At 42.4% G+C, this 9,948-nt stretch overlaps 1 protein-coding gene across 2 annotated transcripts in view; it reads right to left on the bottom strand.

Annotated features, from left to right (window-relative positions):
* Positions 1-9,948, bottom strand: part of RPL35A (ribosomal protein L35a) — a 283,976-nt gene that overhangs the window by 217,958 nt on the left and 56,070 nt on the right. The window lies entirely within an intron of this gene.

The following is a 9,948-nucleotide window of genomic DNA, read 5'->3' on the forward strand; positions in this document are numbered from 1 at the left end:
GGCTGGCGATCTGCTTGTAACCGCTACGATGCAGCAATCGCTTTCGATTGCTGCATCGAAGGGGTTAATGGCAGGGATCGGAGCTAGCTCCGGTTCCTGCCGTTACAGGTGGATGTCAGCTGTACAGTACAGCTGACTTCCACCGCTGATGACGCCGGATCAGCTCCTGACCCGGCGCCATCTTGCCGGCAGCTACGGAAGCCGATCAGGCTCCGCCGCCGGGCGGATCTTGACCGGCTTCGGTGCTAGGCAGACCGGGAGGCCAGTATTAGGCCTCCGGTTGCCATTGCAGCCACCGGAACCCCGGCAATTTCATTACTGGGGTTCCGATGAGCTGCAAACACCTTAAGTGCAGCGATCGCGTTTGAGCGCTGCACTTAAGGGGTTAATGGCGGGGATCGAAGCTAATTTCGGTCCCCGCCGTTACAGTCGGATGTCAGCTGTAAGATACAGCTGAGATCCGGTGATGATGGGACCGGCTCAGCTTCTGAGCCGGTGCCAAACGTTTGACGTACATGTACGGCAAGATGCGGGAAGTCAGTACTTTCCATGACGTACATGTACGTCAAATGTCGGGAAGGGGTTAAGTGATGGGTGGCGATACTCGCATCCAGATGATAGGGACTTCACTTATTTCTCACCATCACATTAATCTTGGTCTAGATTGGACTATATTTTTCTGAGCTCGAATCTACTGCAAAGAATAGACCAAATTGACATCACCAATATGGTAATATCGGATCATGCACCGGTGAGGTTAGTGCTGACAGACACTCAACCTAAAGGGGGGGACTTTCAGTGGAGATTTCCATCCACACTAGCGGGTGAAGATGACTTTCAAAAAATGTTAAAAGGATGGTGGCTAGAATATGACACTGACAACGCGACGCATAGAACTGACCATGTGTTATACTGGGAAGCAGCCAAAGCGGTGCTAAGGGGGAGAATTATATCTTATGTGACATATAAGAAAAAGCAAACATTTCAAAAGTATAGAGAGTGTAGCGATATTCTCCGGGAGGCCTACTCTGCTTTCCTGGCAGACTCGACCCCTGAAAATCAGAACAAGTGGATGAAGGCCAAACAACACTTTGAGTTATGGCTAGACAAAAATGAAAGATTTGGCAGATCTATTTATGAGGCTAAGCTTTTCCGATTTGGCAACAAAGCAGGGAAAATGCTTGCGGGCTTGTCTAGAGGGTTCCGACCACATACTCATATAACCCACTTGAAAGATCACAGGGGAGTTACTCACTCTGACCCTAGAAAGATAAATGAAAATTTTCACTCCTTCTACCAACGTTTATACGAATCTACTAACAAAACAGATGATATATCAGGGACTCAGTTTTTAACACAAATAACCCTACCTGCACTATCAGCGGAACAGCTAGAAGACCTAAATGCTCCGATAGAGCTAGAAGAGTTACAATCGGCTATTGCAGCTCTGTCAAATGGGAAGGCACCGGGACCTGATGGTTACCCGGCAGAATTTTATAAAATCTTGCAGGAACAGATAGCCCCGACACTATTGGCATATTTTAATTCACTAATGAATGGTGCAAACATACCACACGCAGCTAACACAGCTTCTTCCGAAAGCAGGGAAGGACCTACTACAACCAAGCTCATATAGGCCCATTTCACTTATAAATCAAGACATCAAACTAATATCAAAGATTATGGCAGCCAGGCTCGCGCTCCTGATGCCGCTTTTGATAGGACCATCACAAGTAGGTTTTATCAAGGGCAGAGCGGCTGTTACTAATATCAGAAAAGTCCTGGGAGTGATGGATGAGATTAAGGCCCGGCCATCGCTATTCCAACAGGCAGCTCTTGTACAACTGGATGCTGAAAAGGCATTCGATAATGTGGAATGGCGATGGTTGAACGTGGTCATGGATACATTTCATATCCAGGGGGGATTTAGAATATACCTTAACACCCTGTATAATAACCCCACAGCAGCAGTGTGCACACCGGGAGTCAGATCACCAGTGTTCCAACTGCATAAAGGAACGCGACAGGGCTGCCCCTTGTCACCGTTATTATTCGATTTAGCACTGGAGCCTTTAATCTATGCCTTGGAACATGAGAAAAAGTTTGAAGGCATACAGGTGGGAAGAACTGAAGTGAAAACCGCAGTATTTGCAGATGATATCTTGCTGTTTCTCACGCGACCAGCCCAACATTTACAGAACATTTTTGACTTGTTCCGTGATTATGGGCTGTTTGCGGGACTAAAAATTAATCCAAATAAAAGTGAGTTACTAGGCTTAACACCTCATAATCATTCAAGAGATTTGGAAATTAAAAAAAACGGGAATTAAAATTGCGAAAACCCACATAACTTATTTAGGGATTCAGATAGGGAACACTGCGGGATCTGTATACCGCCTAAATTACGGACCACTATTTCATAAAATAAAATCTGAACTCGACAAATGGGCCTCTTTGCCGCTCTCAATGTTTGGCAGATGTCATCTGGTTAAGATGATTTCGTTTGCTAGGCTACTATATCCCCTGCAGACTTTGCCACTATTATTGAAACATACAGATGTTAAAGCCTTTAACACGGCCGCATCCAAATTTATTTGGGCAGGAAAACGCTCCCGCATTTCGCTGGCTAAATTACAAGGCTATCATTGGCAGGGGGGGGGGGGGGGGTAAACATTCCTCATTTGAGGGGCTACAATATCGCCAGTCTTTTTAGACACGTCCTGGTCTGGATACAACACACCAACCACTATTCCAACTATACAATAGAATCTGAACTAGCGGGAACATGTGATCTTGTGGCTCTCAACATACCAAAATGGGTGCTCTTCCATGGCATGTCAAAGGTTCTGTAGTGTTGAGAGACACTATTATGTGCTGGAAGGAGGTGAGGAAAAAGCAGGGCTTATCCTTTCGATTATCTAAATACTTGCCTCTATGGTCACATATAGAATTTCCGGCGGGGCAGTCCAGTAGCCTGTTTAACATGTGGAAACGACAGGGTATTGCAACAGTGGGTCACATCATACATGCCTCAGAACCTAGACTAAAAACACTACTCGAACTTGTAGGGGAATTCGGGATATTACCAACACACTTTCTCCAATAACTGCAGGTCAAATCTTTTTGTATTACCAGAGTGGGAAATCTGGAAGTGGAAGTTGTCGACAACCGATTTGATGAGGTTGTGGGCGAAGGTCAGCATAGGAACACATTATCAGTTCTGTATAAAACAATTAAAGATTTATATGTAAGAATTAACCCGAAAGGATCTGTTTGCATACTGGAGGCGCACTCTTAAGACACCAAACATTAACACACATATATTGGAAGGATGGAAGGCGGTAAGAAAACATGTCATCAATGAAATATGGAGAGAGACCCAGTTCAGACTGATGCATGCGGCTATTTACGCTTTTAATATACCACCCATTGCTAACAATCCGCACAGACTGCATGCATGTCCCAAATGCAACCAGCCGCACACTGAGTTGTATCATGGCATTTGGTTGTGTCCTAATACACAAGGGTTTTGGGAGGTAATACTCGACTATATCCATAAACTCTGGGAGCGGATCCTAACGAGGACTCCCATGCTGCTTCTCTTTCATTCGGTAGCTTCACTGGAGGTAGAGGAAGAGGGGACCTTTTCATATGTACCGCCATTAGCACATGTGATATTGTTGGTTGCCAAGAGATGTCTTTTAAAGAATTGGCTGGAATCCAGTGTCCCCACACTGGATCAGCTAATTCAACAGCTGAGAATTTGCCTTCAATCAGATAGAATTGACGCAATTACACATAAAGAGAAAAAGACAGCAGGCTTCTTTAAAAAATGGAGACCGTTTCTTTTGCAATTATCTGATTCAGAAATTGGGGAGGTAGTAGCGGGATTTCAATACACAAAATGGTATCCCACAGAAGAGATTAAAGGGACTTTGGGGAGGCTGAAGATTGTAGAACTGAGAGTCTAAATAGAGGATAGCTCATTGACGAGAGAGAGGAGGGGAAAGATTTACAAAGTTGAAACGATTTTTACATTGTCTGCCAAAGTTAGAATGTTAACTGTTCGTAGTTCTGCTAATGTTTATTTGAAAACATTATTGGACCGAAATATATACCTTTAGGAAACATTGTATGAATCGCATGTAACAATTTGATAAAACCTAAATGACATACTTTGTAACATTATGCACTTTTACAAAATGTGGGCAATGCCATGTTTTGCTTTTGTATGCGGTATGTTCAATGAAAACTTTTATACAAAAAAAACAAAAAACAACTGTGGGGTCAAAATGCTAACTTTACCCCTAGAAAATTCCTTGAGGGGTGTAGTTTCCAAAATGGGGTCACTATTGGGGGGTTTCCATCCCTCCAGTGCATTGCAAACAAGACACGGCACTGAAAACTATTCCAGCAAAATCAGAAATCCAAATGGTGCTCCTTCTCTTCTGAGGCCTGCTGTGGGTCCAAACAGCAGTTTATTACCACATATGGGGTATTGCTATAATCGGAAGAAATTGCTTTACATATGTTGGTGTGTTTTTTCTACTTTATTCCTTGCAAAAATTAAAAATTTCTACGTTTTTTCACAAAAAAAACAACAGATTTTCATCTTCACATACTAATTCAAATAAATTTAGCAAAAAAACTGTGGGTTCAAAATCCTAACTATACCCATAGATAAATTTCTTGAGGGGTATAGTTTCCAAAATGGGGTCACTTTTGGGGGGTTTCCACTGTTTTGGCACCACAAGACCTCTTCAAACCTGACATGGTGCCTAAAATATATTCTAAAAAAAGGAGGCCCCAAAATCCACTAGGTGGTCCTTTGCTTTTGAGGCCTGTGTTTCAGTCCATTACCGCACTAGGGCCACATGTGGGATATTTCTAAAAACTGCAGAATCTGGGCAATAAATATTGAGTTGAATTTCTTGGGTAAAACCTTCTGTGGTACAGAAAAAATGTATTACAAATGAATTTTCGAAAAAATAAATAATGAAATTTGTAAATTTCACCTCTACATTGCTTTAATTCCTGTGAAACACCTAAAGGGTTAAAACACTTTCTGAATGCTGTTTTGAATACTTTGAGGGCAGTTTTCAAAATGGGGTGATTCATAGGGGCTTTCTAATATATAGGGCCCTCAATATGTGTGGTATTACTATGTTTTACAAGTAGACACATTTAAATTTAGAAAAATGCTAATTTTTGCTAATTTTCTCTAAATCTTGGTGTTTTTTACAAATAAATATTACAATTATCGACCAAATTTTTTCCCTAACAAAGTACAATATGTCACGAGAAAACAATCTCAGAAACACTTGGATAGGCAAAAGCATTCCGGAGTTATTACCACATAAAGTGACACGTCAGATTTGAAAAATCGGCTTCGCCCTGAAGGCCAAAACAGGCTCAGTCCTGAAGGGGTTAAACAACTTGTGAAATGTGTTTTATAAATTATTTTTTTTACTTTTTTTAGATGCAGCTTTTATGTATCCTGGATACAAAGAAGTTGTATCTTGCGCTCAAAGCCAAATCCATCAGGTCAACAAGGTTGACGGTTTCAGAGTGTTTCTGACACGCAGGATCCACCGGTTATCAATCACATCTAAGTTCCTGAAAGGTTTACATAGCCTTTAAGCTAAGGCTTCGTTCACATCTGCGCTAGGGCTCCGTTCTGATGTTTCCCGTCGACTACACTATTGATTCCGTCAAAACGACTGAACCCTTGCACAACGGAGACAAATGGAAACCATTGGCACCGGATCCATCACCATTGAAATCAACGGTGATGGAAACGGAAACCTAGGGTTTCCGTTTGTGTCTGTCAGGGCTCCGTTCCGACGGAAAGCTCCGACGGAACAGAGCCCGAGCGCAGATGTAAACAAAGCCTTATACGGATCAAAAAGAATTTAGCAGCAATAAAACGTTTTATTATTGTTAAATGTGAGCTTTTAATCTGTCATCTTACCTACATTCTATATCAAACATGTAATTTTTTTGGCAGTAGATTCTATCCAGGCTCCCCAAATTTTCTAAATAATAAATTCCATAGCACCTGTGTATATTATTATTTTTTCCATATTGAATTCTATTTAGGGTATTGAACTTGTACCCAAACATATTTCCTAAATCAGTTTGCATGCCTTCATTTATAAAGATTTTAATAGCTCAATATTTTTAAGGTACAGCGGTCATCCTGGAACAAATATTGTAGTTTGAAAGGAGATAGATTGGCACACTATATGGACAAAAGTATTGGGATAACTAAAAATTATGCCTACAGTAGTTTTTAATGACATCCCATTCTAAATCCATAGGTATTAACATGGATTTGGTCTTCCCTTTGCAGCTAAAATAACTTTACACGGGTCACTCAAGTCCTTTCACACCAAACCATGCCTTTATGGAGCTTGCTTTGTGCACTGGAGCAGTCATGATGGAACAGAAAAGGGACTTCCCCAAACCGTTCCCTCAAAGTTAGAGGCATAAAATTGTCCAAAATGTCTTGATATGCTGAAGCATGAAGATTTCCCTTCACTGGAACTAAGGGGCCTAAACCAACCCCTGAAAATCGACCCCACAGCATTATCCCTATTCCACCAACTTCACAGTGGTCACAATGCAGTTAAACATCTAACAGTCTCCTGACATTCGCCAAACCCAGGCTCATCCATCCGACTGCAAGATAAAGAGGCGTGATTCATCACTCCACAGAACACGTTTTCACTGCTCCAGAGCCCAGCGGCGGAGTGATATACACCACTCCATCAGACGCTTGACATTATGCTTGGTGATGCAAGGCTTGCATGCAGCTGCTCGGCCATGAAAACCCATGCCATGAAGCTCCCAGGACAGATTTTTGTGTGGACGTAAATGCCAGAAGAGGCTTGTAACTCTGCAGTTATTGTGTCAGCAGAGCGTCGGTGACTTTTATGCACTATGCGCCTTAGCACTCGAGGACCCTGCCCAGTAACTTTACATGGTCTGCCACCATGTGGCTGAGGTTCCTAAACGCTTCCACTTTGCAATAATACCACTCACTGTTGATCGTGGAATACCTAGGAGCAAAGACATTTTATGAACGGACTTTGGGCAACAATGGCATCGGTTTGTAAAGGCAGCCTGCATGGCTAGGTGCTTATTTTTTTTTTACACCTGTGGCAATAGGACTGAATGAACCACTTGAATTTAATGATTAGCTTCTTAATGTCATGCCACGTACATGTACATGGCAGCCGTTAAGGGGAAGCATGTAGCGGGCTCACATGCAGAGCGTGCTCCACACAGTGTATTACAACAGACACCTCACTGCAATGGGTGGAATCAAAGATCACTTTGATTCTGTCTGTTTCACCCCTTAGATGAAGGGATCAATCGCGACCACAGCATTTAAGGCATTAGAAAAAGGGAGTTGGTCCCCTTTGACAGCCTATCGTCCCCCCCCCCCCATGACTGCAGGGTGCGGATCGTTGTCATAGCAGCCTGGGGCCTAATGAAGGCCCCCAGGTCCGCCTTCTTTCTTCTCCTGTTAAGTCCTGTCTGGCAGAGCTTAACAGGAGCCTGTAAAAATGACAATACACTGTGATACACTGCAATACTAATGTATTGTACCAGCGATCTGATGGTCGCTGGTTCAAATCCCAAGATGACCAATCATAAAAATAAGAGAACTGTAGAATAAAGTTTTTTTGTTATTGTACAAAAATATTTAAAAAAAAAAAAAAAAAAAAGTAAAAAAAACCCCACAACCTTTTCCCAGGTTTTCTATAAAGAAATGCTAAAAAAAACAAAAAAAAACCAAAACAAAAACATGAAAAGAACTGGAATCGCCAAGTCCATAAAAGTCTGAACTATTACAGTATAACATTACTTAAAGGGAACCTGTCACCAGCATTTTAGCTATAAAGCCAGCAATACCTGGTGAAAGTGGGTGCAAAATCATTGTCATCTAAGCTATAAATATGTTCTAAGTAAGCTCTGTAGCTTTAGTATTCCGTTTTTCAGTGGTCCCACGCCATATGCAAATGAGCAGAAAAGAGTCAAATCTTCATCTGAAAAGAGTCAGATTTTCATTCCTCCAGCGTCTCAGAGTGGACTCCACCTCCTTTTTGATTGACAGCTCCTTAGCCAGTCAGGGCCGGACAGGTGGTGGCAGTGGGCGTGGTTAAGAAGCTGCATCCCAGAGGGAAAAATAATTACCATAAAAGGCGGGAAAAGTTTAAACGACTATATTTACCGACAGAGAAGGACTTCAGGAAAGAAGAGAACAGGAATAAACTCTGGACAGCTGCGGCCATTGAGGGGTCAGGCGAGTTTAACAGGTAAGATGTTGATGACAGGATCCCTTTAACCTGCAGGGTGAACAGTGGGAAAAAATTAAAACCGCCCAAATTACTGTTTTTTTGGTCACCTTAGCTCCAATAAAAGTTGTTAAAAAAAAAAAAAGGGGGGGGGGATCAAAAAGTTGCATGTACCCCACAAGGTTATACAACCAATGAAAACTGCAGCTCGCCCTGGGAAAAAAAAATAAGCCCACACACTGCTAAAATAGACTGAAAAAAACCAACAAAATAAAGCGTAAGGTTCCCAGAATATGGCGACACAAAATATATGTTTTAACAATTAGTTTATTTAAAAAATTGGTAAAAACATAAAAAAAATGTTGTAAACTTGGTATTACAGTAATTGTCACAACCCGTGGAATAAAGTAAACATGTTGTTTTTACTGCTTGATAAACACCGTAAAAACGAAGCCCAAAAAAACCATGGTGCAATCGCTGTTTTTTGCCCATTTCACCCCACAAATAATTTTTTGCAGTTTCCCAGTACATTAAATGGTGCCATGAAAAATTACAACTTATCCTGCAAAAAACAAGCCATCAAACAGCTAGGATGACGAAAAAGTAAAAAAGGTTATGGCTTTTGCAAGGCGGGAAGGAACAAACTAATACGAAAACTGTCTGTGTCATTATCGCACGACAGGTAAAGATGGTCGTGTGATGGCTGTTTTTTTTTTTAATGGCCTTCACATGGCCGTATTCAGAACAGTGTAGATAGCGCCATTGGGGCTCCCTCTAGGAGCGGAATCCCCAGCAAGAGCATTGCCGTCGCTCTGGCCGGTGATTCCGCTCTTGGAGCAGCCCCTGCCATCACTATCCATACACAGACAGTAACGTCAGGGGATCCTCCTGGAGCGGGGACGGAAAGTGTGGCGCTATCTTCAAGGGGGGTTTGGCAATATCTACATGGGCAGTGTGTGTAGAACTATGTGGGCACTGGCTCGTTATGTATGTTCACCATCTACAGTGGGCAGTGGCACTGGCACCATCTACAGTGGGTACTGTGATGTTTTCAGGGGGTTTGGAAGAAGAAAAAAAAACCCCTGAAATTAAATCCACCAGTTTTTGTTTTTTTTTAACGGCCATGAAAAACAGATGGTAAACGGATGATAAACGGCCATTAAAAACGGACAGACGGACTGGAAATGGATGAAAATTTGGAGACAGTTGATCAGTTTTTAATGCCCATTTTTTTTCACGGTCAAGTGAATATAGCCTAAATGGTGTGTCCCAACACATTTGTCCAGAAGAAAAAAACAAAACATAAAATAAATATAATCCTCTGTATAAGCCATAAATGTTTGATTGGTGCGGGTCCCACTTATCTGGAGACCAGGGATCCCTGATCCAGTCCTGCCTTGGGAGGCTGCCATAGAACGAATGGAAAGGTGGCCGCGCATCTGCCCGAGAGCTTATTCAGACGAACGTGATATACATCCGTGCAACGCGCGTGATTTTCACGCGACTCGCACGGACCTATATTAGTCTAGGGGGCAGTGCAGACTGTCAGTGATTTTTGCGCACATGTCCGTTCTTTGTGCGTATGTCGCGCATCACGCACCCATTGAAGTCAATGGGTGCATGAAAATCACGCGCACCACACGGA

Source organism: Rhinoderma darwinii, chromosome 4 (assembly GCF_050947455.1).
Source record: "Rhinoderma darwinii isolate aRhiDar2 chromosome 4, aRhiDar2.hap1, whole genome shotgun sequence".
In the NCBI taxonomy this organism is placed as follows: domain Eukaryota; kingdom Metazoa; phylum Chordata; class Amphibia; order Anura; family Rhinodermatidae; genus Rhinoderma; species Rhinoderma darwinii.